A 12,570-nucleotide genomic window follows, 5' to 3' on the forward strand; every position below is an offset into this window, starting at 1 on the left:
CCTATCACCTTGATTATTATTACGTGCCTACCTCTAGAATGCTTCTTACTATGACCTTTGCTACGTTTCCTATTTCTAGTAGACTATGCTTGAGACTTTTATTTTTTGTGTGCAAGACATAAAGTCTCAACATTGGAATTGGGAAGTGACTCCTTCTTACCAAATACTTTTTCTCTCTCTGTGCTATTTTATCTACAAGTTGATCAAATGTCATGGTTTTCACTTGTTCCCTAGCTTGAAGAGACTCCAAGTAATGTGAATAGGTAGGGTATAAGGCATTACTAAATGCATTTATTTGAAAATCAAATTTAACACAGTGGAATCAATATCATGATAAACTGATTTGATTTCTGAGACTATCTTCACTGAACCATTATCTTTCAATTCCAAATTAGATAGTTTCATCAATAATTGTATGATTTGTAACTCTAAATGGGACTCATAAAGATCCTCTAATTTCTTTAATGGTTCAAATGTTGTGGTGGTAGAAAGAGTATGTCGACTTATCTCTTCTATTAAAGAAACATAAATTAAAGCATATGTACTTTTATCTTTACTCTTCATAATTGTGAGTTTTGTCATGCCTTCAGACAATTTTTGTTGTATTTTAGCAGCTGCAACACCCTCCAAAATTTTGGCCCACATCCAATTTCGGAGCCTCCCTTGAATTTTCATTTGATGTTTGCAAGCACTTGAGCTCACTCTGTGGGCTTGTGTGAGTCTTTGCACCCTATTTGCTTGACCATTCAATGAAAAACTTTTGCATGTTGGTGACAATGTCATGCTTGCAACCATGTTCTGGTCGTGCACAAAGTTTTAGCTTCGTGTGTATAGTCTGCGTTCACTATGTAGACATCTATCGTACTCACACACAAAGTTGTATGCACTGTCGTGCAAGTGTCATCATGGTGGTTCAACGATCCATCACAAGCGTCACTCTTTTCGCTCGCACCGTTGGTCAGTCATGTCGAGCATATGTTGTCTTGATGGTTTGAGGCATCTTTTCATCGAGTTATGTTGAGTGTGTGTTCACAAAAGTCATGTATGCACAAATTCACTCACTCACACGCTTAGTTATTTCGTTGATGTTCAGAGGACTGGATCACCCCCTAACAGTCGGACCTTCACCCTACAATCGACTCGACCGACTGCTGCCCAAACCAATGCAGAAGTGTGCAACAAGCCATTTCAATTTGTGCTGACTACAAGCTGATCATCCAACCCTTCTACTGGTCAACAGGATAGTTTGACCGGGGAGTCACCCTAGGACTCACTCCCCTCAAAAATTGCGTAGAAGCTGTAGACTTTGCCCTCTCCACTAACTGAGAAAATTGCACAAATAGGCTAGACAGTCACCAAGTCTCCATGCCTGTCTTTTTTCAAGATTGCACAGTTTTTCCAGCGAGTGACTAGTAAGTGAACCAGTTTCTCATGTAGAAAATTGCGTAAATTTATGAGCAAGCCCCTCAACAGCCCAACATCCCACTTAGTGCAGAAACTAGACAAAGGTGCCAAGTAGGTTAGCCTCCCAGCATTTGTGCAGTTTTTGTCTCCAGCAAGCTTCGCAGCTCGCTACCAACTCCCTCTAGGAATTGCACAGTTTTTGCTTCCAAGCCTTCCCATAGCCCACTCCAAGTTCCTTCTATGAATTGCATAGTTTTTGCTACCAGGGCCCACTATTGTCTGAACTACTTCACTCCAGAAATTGTGTAGATCTGCCCTTTAGCCGAGCCAGATCCCGCAGATAGTCAGTGTTGATCTAGACTGCACATTTCAATCTCCGAGTGACCTTTGCGCAATTTTCACCAGCGATACCCATAGCTCGAATCCCAACTTGAAACTTGCCTCGCATAGTTTCACAGTCGTGTCCTCTCTCCGAGTCACCTACATCTGAAAGCGAACTACCATGCATCATGGTAGACTAGGGGGTTTACGGATTTGATGTCGTCTCGTCATGAGTGACTGCAAATACAGGTACATTAACAAACATGAGGGGATGAAAAACATGATGAAGAAGGAGAGTATATGCAAAAGGACGTGTTCGCAAATGAACAAAAAAATGATGCATGTGAAGAGATGTGTTCGCAAATAGACAAACATACGACGTGCATGGATGGATGAACAAGAAAACATGTGAGGAGATATTTTCGCAAATGGACGAACATGTCAAGCATGCCAAAGTACAAACAAAGGAGCAACGTACGCATGCAACATCAGGTGAAACCAATGACCATCGAGGACTTTGCACACTTTGCCATCTCGAGGGGAAGCTGTGATATGCGAAGAGGGCATCCATCACTCAGCCACATTCCAGTTGGACATGCACACCAGCAAACGCATGAACATATCAACACCATCATGTTGAGTCGTGTCAGAAGTTGTGTGGGCCACATTACTACTATGGGCCATAGTGTTGTCAATCAATGTAATGTAATGTCGATGTCTAAGAGACCCACTTGTAATGTGAAGAGTCATGTAATCTGAAAAGTCATGGAAGTCAAATTGTCATGAGGGAAGTCGAATAGTCACAAGGGCCAATTTCACCATTGGCTATAAATACCCCCTCATTTGTACATGCAAGGGACTTTTCACCTTGGCTCACCCCACATAACCCTGACAATATGTAATCTTTTCTTTGAGGAGCGAGTAGTGGCTCCAACGCCTCGGCCATGGGGTTAGTGATGTATGGTATATCAATGTGTCTTGGAGCTTTCACTTAATTCAGAATCCTATTTACACGCCAACAAATTTTCTCACATGTCTTGTAACTATTTGTAAGAATTAATCTTGAACACTTGTAATACATGTTGCTTTAACCTATGTTCAACAATTGAACTCATTCAACTGTTCTAATACATATATTTATGAAAATGTGTTGTATAAGTTGTTAATGTTTTCATGCGTACGATGGTTAGCTCGTGGAAATTAGAGAAAACATTTCATGAAACTTGCTATAATGACTGTCGCACTCACATGGATTGTCGGCTCGGTGTTGTACATGCTATCTTCCTTTGTGTGTTGTGCCTACCGCATCCATGTGGATTGCTCTTTCGGAAGCTATGCATGTCCTCTTGTATTGTGTGTCTCTCACAGAGTTGGGACGTCCTCCCATCGGATCTGAGACTCACTCTCACCCTCTCTCTCTCCTGTGAAAGAACCTTGACACAAGTAACACTAACATTCACGAGGCACCCGAACCTCGTTGTTCGAAGATAAAGGAGACCACTCTCTCGTACTCACAAGCAAGAGGTAACACAAACGTCATTTAAGATAATGGCAACCAAACGATGAGAGTCCTACACCAAACGATACGAGATCTAGTTGGGAATTCATACAAGGCAGATACCCTAAATGTTGAGAGGCCCACTACTCTTACCATCAACAAGTTTTGGTTTAGTGTTATCTTTCCTTTCACCAACACTTTCCCATAAATCATCAAAAATAACATTATTTTTTACTTTTAAAACCATGCTTGTTAATTGTAAATACCAATGAGCACAAAACCTTCCACAGAAATCTAAAAATTCACATTGCAAAAATATTTGGTAGCCAAAATTAATTCAGTTAACTAAAGACCCTCAACCATTTTCGTTACCTTATAGCAATCTATTGATGACGTGTCATAATACCCAATTCTAAAATCCCTTCATACACTTCTAAATGAACCAGACAAATCTCTTAAAACCATTCAATATTTGTTAATCAACGACACCAGTTTTTTAAACGCCTTGCAGGGCTAAAGCATCACAAAAAGGTCAACGCATAAAACCGTCAACTAATAAACCTTTCACACACTTCTAAATGAACGAGACAAATCTCTTAAAACGCCTTGCAGGGCTAAAGCATCACAAAAAGGTCAACGCATAAAACCGTCAACTAATAAACCTTTCACACACTTCTAAATGAACGAGACAAATCTCTTAAAACCATTCAATATTTGTTAATCAACGACACCAGTTTTTTGAACGCCTTGCAGGGCCAAAGCATCACAAAAAGGTCAACACATAAAACCGTCGACACATAAAACCGCTAAGAACAAACTGAACGAAATTCCATCACACCCACTACTTAAATCTAACCTCACTTTATCCCATTATGAAATTATCTCATTCATAATGCTTTGAATTCGTGTATTCATGCTTTTCATGCTTCAGATGAGGAACACAACATCCAACCAAAAGGTCACCGGCAGATCATCCAACAGCACATGCACATGGATTCCAACTCTCCATTCACTAAGCAATATTTTTCTTCCATGCTTCAGATCAGGAACCCAACATCCAACCAGAAGGTCACCGGCAGATCATCCAACAGCACATGCACATGGATTCCACCTCTCCGTCCAGTAAACAATATTTTTCTTCCATAATTTTTTTTGTAGGACCACCAAACTGCAGACTTGAGTTCAGTCAAATTTGTGCCGTATACGAAGCCATCTCCCTCTAAACAAACTCAATTAATTATGGCAGACCAATAAATAATGGGAGAAAACCGAGTTAACTGCCTCCATTTATATCTCCAACGAGTCTTCACTCAATATGGTTGGTTTATAATGCAGCTCTTCCGGTTGTCATATTTGTCTTGGTGATTCGTAAAGCCATCAGCGAGAAGTAGAGAGTATAAAAATAAATTTTATTTTTATACGAATACAATTGAAATATATTTTAATAATTGACCTTATTTTTTAAATCAAATTTTAAAATATTCCTAAAATTTTATTATAAAAAAAATACCAAAATATAATAAATTTTGAAAACTACTCCACTTCATTACAAATAGTATTCCATTATGTTTCTTTCTTTCAATGACTCACGAAGGGTGACAGGAAACCAGCATCATCAGTGAGGTCACGGAGGTCTAGCGATGGCTATAAAACGGGGGCGTCCTCAGCAGAATGACAAGAATCCCAACAATCACGTTTGCCACTTGCCATTATTAGGGGTGAGGTGATATTATTTCATTTGGGACAGCCATGGCGATTACTTCATTTGGCTTTGCTTTACCTCTAATGTTACTAGTCGTGGTGGTGGGCGCGGATAGTCCATCCATCCTTGGCAGCGCATGCAACCCCCAGCAAATCCCAAGCAATAGTATTTCCCTCATTAGTGTCGGCGACGTGTTCCAAGCTATGGCACGAAACTCATACTTGAACAACGGTTACGACTTCAGGACGTCCAGTGCAGGCGCGAACGGCTTGCCGACTTTCTACGGCTATGCACACTGCGATGCCTCACTGTCTAGCGACTATTGCGCCGTCTGCGTTGAGAACCTATGCAACTCCATCCGGGCCACTTGCCCGGATGCCTACGGTGGTCAGATGCAATACGGTACGGCAGATACTACATACTGTACCATCGAGTACGAGACGTACCCCATTTAATATTAACCACTCTGCAACACGGCGCTATACTTAAGGGACATATTATCTGGATTTAAATAAAACCCCAAGGAAGCTCTCTCATCCGTGTAGCAATATTGTTTCCTTCTTTGATAATGTGCTGGTATCTACCTCCTTTTCATGAATAGTCATAAAACTATGTTATAGGATGTATGTGGTGATGCTAGTTTTTCTATGTAAGATTGATATAACACTCTGTTATATCAGTTATAAGGATATATGAGTCATTGTTTTCATTAAATCTGGTTTCATTAAATCTGGTTTCTGGAGTTTTGGTGTCTGAAATGTATTTGTAGAAATTTCACACTATTAGTGTTTTCAAATTGGTGTGGTTATTTTTATAGAATTTTGTGAATATAATTATAGGTGTTTGGAATCTATTTGCAGTAGTCTCATTACTCTTGTTCTCAAATTGGTGTATGGTTATTTTTATAGAATTTTGTGAATTTAAATATAATTATAAAACATTATTTGTTAATAATATAATATCCTTGTTGGTAATTGACTCAACCAATTGTTGTAAAATTATACATCATATTGATATCAAAAAAATTATTTCCAAAATTTGAAAATAATGTCATTGTGAATGTTGATTTTTTTTTAAAACTAAAGAAAGTCATAGTTAATTTAGAAAAACCTCAACATTAGAATAAATAAATAAATAAAAAATCTCAAGATCCTTACATGAAAAACAATCTAAAAGAGGCAAGTTAGATGTCATACTTACAAATCCAAAGGCTTAAATAACCCAATCTCTATTAAAACATCTCATCTGAAAACAAACATGTCAACTATGAACCAAAATGTCTCCACCTTAGCCACAACCCTAGTGTGTATGAAAAAATGCTTCTACTACCTCAGAAGTCAAAGTTCAATTTTGAAAGATAAGAATCATAATCAAAATAAAATTTTGTTCTCTTAAGTTGAATAAATGATTACATTAATTATAAATATAATTTTAACACTAATCAAATTATTGAAGATATTATAATATATTTTACTCAATTAAAATCAGGTAGTCATGTTTTGGCACGGTGGGAAAGTTATAAAACTCCTTCCCCAGCAAATGATTAAATATGATACTTTTTATAAATGATATTAACTGTCTCATGAAAAAGGAAAAAAAATATCAATGGCATTTTAATAAAGATAGCATACCCATATATATATATATATATATATATATATGGTATAACCAACATAGATTTGAACTTTGAATCTCATGCTTCACATATTACTTTATAACAAGACTATTATCAATTAAACTACACTCCATAAAAATGCAACCAAAAACATTATTATAAAATATTTTATGAATATCATTAAGAAGTTCCTCCAGTTCTTCCGGGTGGTTATTAGAAAAAACCAAAAGAAAAAAATTCAATGACATTTTAATAAAAATACCCATCTTGTAAGCATTGCAATAACATTATTATAATAAGGTTATTATTAGAGAGGATGAGACTACATGTTGGTATAAAATAGTATTATCATGCAAGGTTTTATTAGAGAGGATTTACTCCATGTTGCTATTCCAAAATATTTCAATACTATCACCATCGACAAAATGACCTATCACAAATGTCATTTATGTATTTACTCCTCCAGAGGGTGCTCTAAATTCCAATGCAATATTTCAATACTATACAAGCATCGACATAAATGACCTATCAACAAATTCGGTTCACCCATTATGAAAAAATAATGTTTAAATCGTCATGAAGGGGAAATTATGCCTCGTATCACTTGATTAATAATTAAACCGACTTTCACGGCTTGTAGGTGTAGAGAGATTTTTAAAACAGTTGAGAAGTAGATTGACTTAAGTATACTAGGTACATATAGATCATAGTGGTTCCTTGTCAGCCATAGTTTAATTGCAATCTTAGGATAATATAAAAATAATGTGTAAAAATTATTGTGTTGGTAGATGTGGTTTATTTAGAAATGAGTTTGTTGGAATTTTCAATTTTTAAGAAATAAAGTTTTGGGTATTTATGGATGATGTAGATTTAATAGTGTGGAATTTTTTTTCTTAATAGATACAATTTAATTGTTAAAATTAAGGATTTCCAAATAGTTTTTCAGCTACTAATCTCCACTCTGCAAAGAAGCTCTTGAATAAACTCTACAAATGAAAATTGATATATTGATATCGAAATCATTTATTTATACACATGAGAAGTAGCAAGGAGACAATTATGTCTCAATAACCTCTTCCTTTGAAGTAGGACAATGTGTCACATGAATGATTTTTTCCTCTACATAATGTCGAATCAAGTAATACTTGGTGTTTAATTTTCCTTTGATCATGAAATTTAGGACTCTTGGCCAATTGAATTGTAGAAGAATCTCCAATGAATAGAGAGGTTGTAGTATTTTGTTTCTCTTGCAAATATTCATGTATTTTGTGAAGACAAATTATTTCTTTCATAGCTTCTGTTGCAACAACATATTCAACTTTAGTAGTATAATTACCAGGAACAAATTGTTTTTGTCATCTTCAAGTGATAGATGATGATCCAAGATTCATTAAATAAATAGAAGTAGACACTCCATGTTCTTTATCTCCAACAAAATCAAAATTTGAATAACCAGTGATATTGAAATTTGAAACTTTGGAATATTTGATGGAATATAAGAGAGTACCTTTTATAAATTTTGAGCACTCATTTTGTTGGGATGCAACGACCTTCAAAGGGCTAACACATAAATATGGAAAGTATCCCTACCATAGAAGTTATGTCATGAAAAGCAGCAGTAAGAAAATTTAAACTTCCAACAAGTTGCATGTACTTTATTGGATCCTCAAATGTACCTTCATTTGAAGTAAGCTCTACCTTCTCCTCCATTGGAGTAGAAGCAAGATTAATCCTGCATCCGAAATTTACCCAATAACTGTGGAGTATATTTTTTTGAGAAATAAAAATATGCTTAGGTTCCTCATCAACTTCAATTACTAAATAATAATGAATTAAACCTAAATATTTCATCTCAAAACTCTTTTGTAGCACCCTTTTAACATATTCTATATAATCATTGTTGTTTCTAGTGATAAGTAAATCATCAACATAGGCAACTAGATATATAACAAATCTTCTAACTTTCTTGACAAATAAAGTAGCATCATCGAGGTCAAAATGCTTATAAGTCAATTTGAGAAGATGTTTAGTTAACTTCTCATACCATGCATGGGATTATTGTTTCAAAATATACAAAGCTTTTATCAATTTACATACCATTTGTTCTTTTCCTTTGATGGAAAAACTCTCTCGCTGAAACATATAGACATATTATTTTAAATATCCATTTAAAAGGGTTGTTTTTACATCCATATGATGAATTTTCCATCCTTTTTGAGGTGCAAGAAAAAATAAAGTTCTAATAGTGCACCATTTATCTATAGGAGAAAATGTGTTTGTATAATGAACACCTTATTTTTGTGCATACCCCTTAGCTACAAGCCTTGATTTGTGTTTTTCAAGTGAACCATTTGATTTATACTTAATTTTATAAAACCACTTACAACAAAGCGGTTTGATTCCAACATGAGGATCCATCAACCTCCAAGTGCCACTTTTAATGAGAGCAACATACTCCATTTCCATTGCATCTTTCCATTTATTGCAACTAGCATCTCCTTCAAAGGTAGTAGGTTCATTAACAATAGAAAAATTAAATTCACAATTATAATAACTATGGGAATTGTTACGTGAGTTTGAATTAACATCACCTTCATTTCCTTTATTCTATTTAGTTGAACTTCCTATATCAAATTCATCATACTTTCATGGAAATGTCTTGATCCATGTTGATCTTTTTAGTGATTATTGTGGTGGTTGCTCATCTTGAAGATAGGCTCTTCAAGAGAAGTATTTGATCCCATATAAAAATTATCATCATCCAATTATTCTTTGGCAAAAACATTATCATCATCCAATTTTTCATCATTATCTATTAAAGATGGAAAATTTATTAAAGGAAAATCTATAGCTTGATATAGAAATTTGAATCCCCTCTTTAGGATGTGGAAGATCATTATCTGATTGATAATACAAGGATGTGGAGGATCATTATCTAATTGATAATACAACTTTTGAAAGTGAATTTATTCAAATGACTAAGTTGTCTATGAATAGTGGAAGTGTCTTTAGTATATTTTAGACAATTACATCTCATGAAATAATAAATTTATTTTTCTCCTCATCATACAACCTGTAATATTTGGAAGTGTTAGAATACCCCAAGGAAAGACATTTGTGACTAGTGACACCGAATTTGTTCCGTTAATGTTTAGGAATCAATGCATTACATAGAGAAACAAAAACTCTAAAATGTTAAACAACATGAAGACCACTATACGACATTTCATAAGGATACTTATTATTGATGGTAGAAGAAGGACAACAATTGCAAGTATAGACTTCATAAAATACTGCTTCTTCCCAAAACATCAACTTAATTTTCTTAAAAAACATCATTGATCTCAATAAATTTAGCAAGCTTATGTTCATATTTTCTCAAACACCATTTTGTTGCAGATTATAAATAATTGTAGTTTTATGTTTAATGCCATTATCTTGCAAATAATTTTCAAAAACATGAGATGTGTATTCAACACCTATATAAAGTCATAGAGTGTCAATGTTAACTTGAGTTTCATTTTTAATCCATAAATGAAAATTTTTAAAAGTTGCAAAAAATTGATATTTCTCTTTCAAAAAATAAAATCTTGGTGTACTGAACACATCTTGGTGTAGTCATCAATAAAAGTTAGAGATATTTATTACCATTGGAAGATGGAATAGGCATGGGCCCACATAAATAAGAGTGTATACGACCTAACTTCCTCGAAGCTCTAGAAGTAGAGTTATGAAAAGGTTTATCTGGAAGTAAAGTTATGAAAATGGTGGTTATAAGGCTTTCCTAAAATCACATGGAGTAAGCTATCTTGGAATAGTAGGAATCCCTTTAGTGCTTTCTTATTTCATAATCCTCATACTATCATAATATATATGGAAAAAACGAGCATGCCACAATAAACTCAAAGATAGAGTGTCACTTTACTTAGAATTGAATGTAGAAGATGATGTTCCTTTGAGTTTCAAAAGTTTGTCTTCTTCAACTCGAGTCATAAAAATGACATTATTATATGCTCTCTAGATTTAAACTATACCATCAAACATATGTATAGAATGTCTTTGTTTCCTCATAAGTAGGGACCAAATTTCTTTGAAATTGAGGAATGTTCATAACATAATCTAAATTATAATGAGAAAGACTTGGTATTTTTAGACGAATAGATCCAATTCTTTATTTGTGATTTATGATAAAAATAAAGTACTCCAAGCATATGATCATTCAATGTTTGAAAAAAATCTCTTATGAAGGTCATACGATAAGTGCCTTCTTTGTCCAATATTCAAGTGTCTTTCCATGAGAAAAAATTAGTGCTAAAAATATCGTTTATACTAAAATTACAATGTGCAACAATATTGTGGGTAGATTTAGGTGGTTTTCCTTTGTCTCAAGGTTGTTTCTCTTTCTTTTCGCTAATAATTTGGCAATTAGGAGCATCAAGACAAATTTTACCACATCTATAACACTTAATATATTGTTTATCATTCTGAAAATGCTTTTGATGCCTATCACCTTGATTATTATTACATGCCTACTTCTAGAATGCTTCTTACTATGACCTTTGCTACGTTTGCTATCTCTAGTAGACTATGCTTGAGACTTTTTTTTTGTGTGCAAGACATAAAGTCTCAACATTGGAATTGGGAAGTGACTCCTTCTTACCCAATAGTTTTTCTCTCTCTGCTATTTTATCTACAAGTTGATCAAATATCATGGTTTTCACTTGTTCCCTAGCTTGAAGAGACTCCAAGTAATGTGAATAGGTAGGGTATAAGGCATTACTGAATGCATTTATTTGCAAATCAAATTTAACATAGTGTAATCAATATCATGATAAATTGATTTAATTTCTAAGACTAATTTCATTGAACCATTATCTTTCAATTCCAAATTAGATAGTTTCATCAATAATTGTATGATTTGCAACTCTAAATGGGACTCATAAAGATCTTCTAATTTCTTTAATGGTTCAAATGTTGTGGTGGTAGAAAGAGCATGTCGACTTATCTCTTCTGTTAAAGAAGCATAAATTAAATCATATGTATTTTTATCTTTACTCTTCAGAATTGTGATTTTTGGCTTGCCTTCAAACAATTTTCGTTCTGTTGTAGCAGCTGCAACACCCTCCAAAATTTTGGCCCGCATCCAATTTCGAAGCCTCCCTTGAATTTTTACTTGATGTTTGCAAGCACTTGAGCTCATCCTGTGGGATCGTGTGAGTCTTTACACCCTCTTTGCTTAAGCGTTGAATGGAAAACTTTTGCATGTTGGTCACAATGTCACGCTTGCAACCATGTTATGGTCATGCACAAAGTTTTCGCTTCATGTGTACATGTTGTGTTCACTATGTAGACATTTGTCACACTCACACACGAAGTTGTATGCATTGTCGCGCAAGCGTCATCATGGTGGTTCAACCATCCATCACAAGCGTCACGTTTTTTGCTCGCACATCGCTGAGTCATGTCGAATGTATGTTGTGTTGATGGTTTGAGGCATCTTTTCATCGAGTTATGTTGAATGTGTGTTCACAAAAATCACGTAAGCACAAATTCACTCGCTCACATGCTTAGTTATTTTCTTGATGTTTAGATGAGTCGATCACCCTCTAATAGCCGGACCTTCACCTTGCAATCGACTTGACTAACTGCTACCCAAAACAACACAGAAGTGTCCAACAAGCAATTTCAATCTGTGTTGACTGCAACCTGATCATCCAACCCTCCTGCTGGTCAACCAGAGAGTTTGACCAGGCAGTCACATTGGGACTCACTCCCCTCAAAAATTGCGCAGAAGCTACAGACCTTGCCCGCTCTACTGACTGAGAAAACTACGCAGACAAGCTAGACAGTTACTGAGTCTCTGTCCATGTCTCCCTTCAAGATTGCATAATTTTTCCAGCTAGTGACCAGTAAAAATTTCTGAGCAAACCCCTTAATAGCCCACCATCTTGTTGAGCTTAGAAACTAGACAGAGGTGTCCAATAGGTGAACCTCGCAGAATTTGTGTAGTTTTTGTCTCCAGAAAACCTC

The 12,570-nt window shown here is 35.2% G+C and overlaps 1 pseudogene; it reads left to right on the forward strand.

The window, feature by feature from the left end:
- The first annotated feature begins 4,972 nt into the window (after nt 1-4,972).
- LOC149144767 (antifungal protein ginkbilobin-like protein pseudogene) lies at nt 4,973-5,380 on the forward strand (annotated as a pseudogene).
- Nucleotides 5,381-12,570: the final 7,190 nt, after the last annotated feature.

The sequence above is a fragment of the Pinus tabuliformis genome, chromosome X (genome assembly GCF_031772625.1).
Source record: "Pinus tabuliformis cultivar Carrire ecotype Pingquan chromosome X, CPIR1, whole genome shotgun sequence".
Taxonomy (NCBI): Eukaryota; Viridiplantae; Streptophyta; class Pinopsida; order Pinales; family Pinaceae; genus Pinus; species Pinus tabuliformis.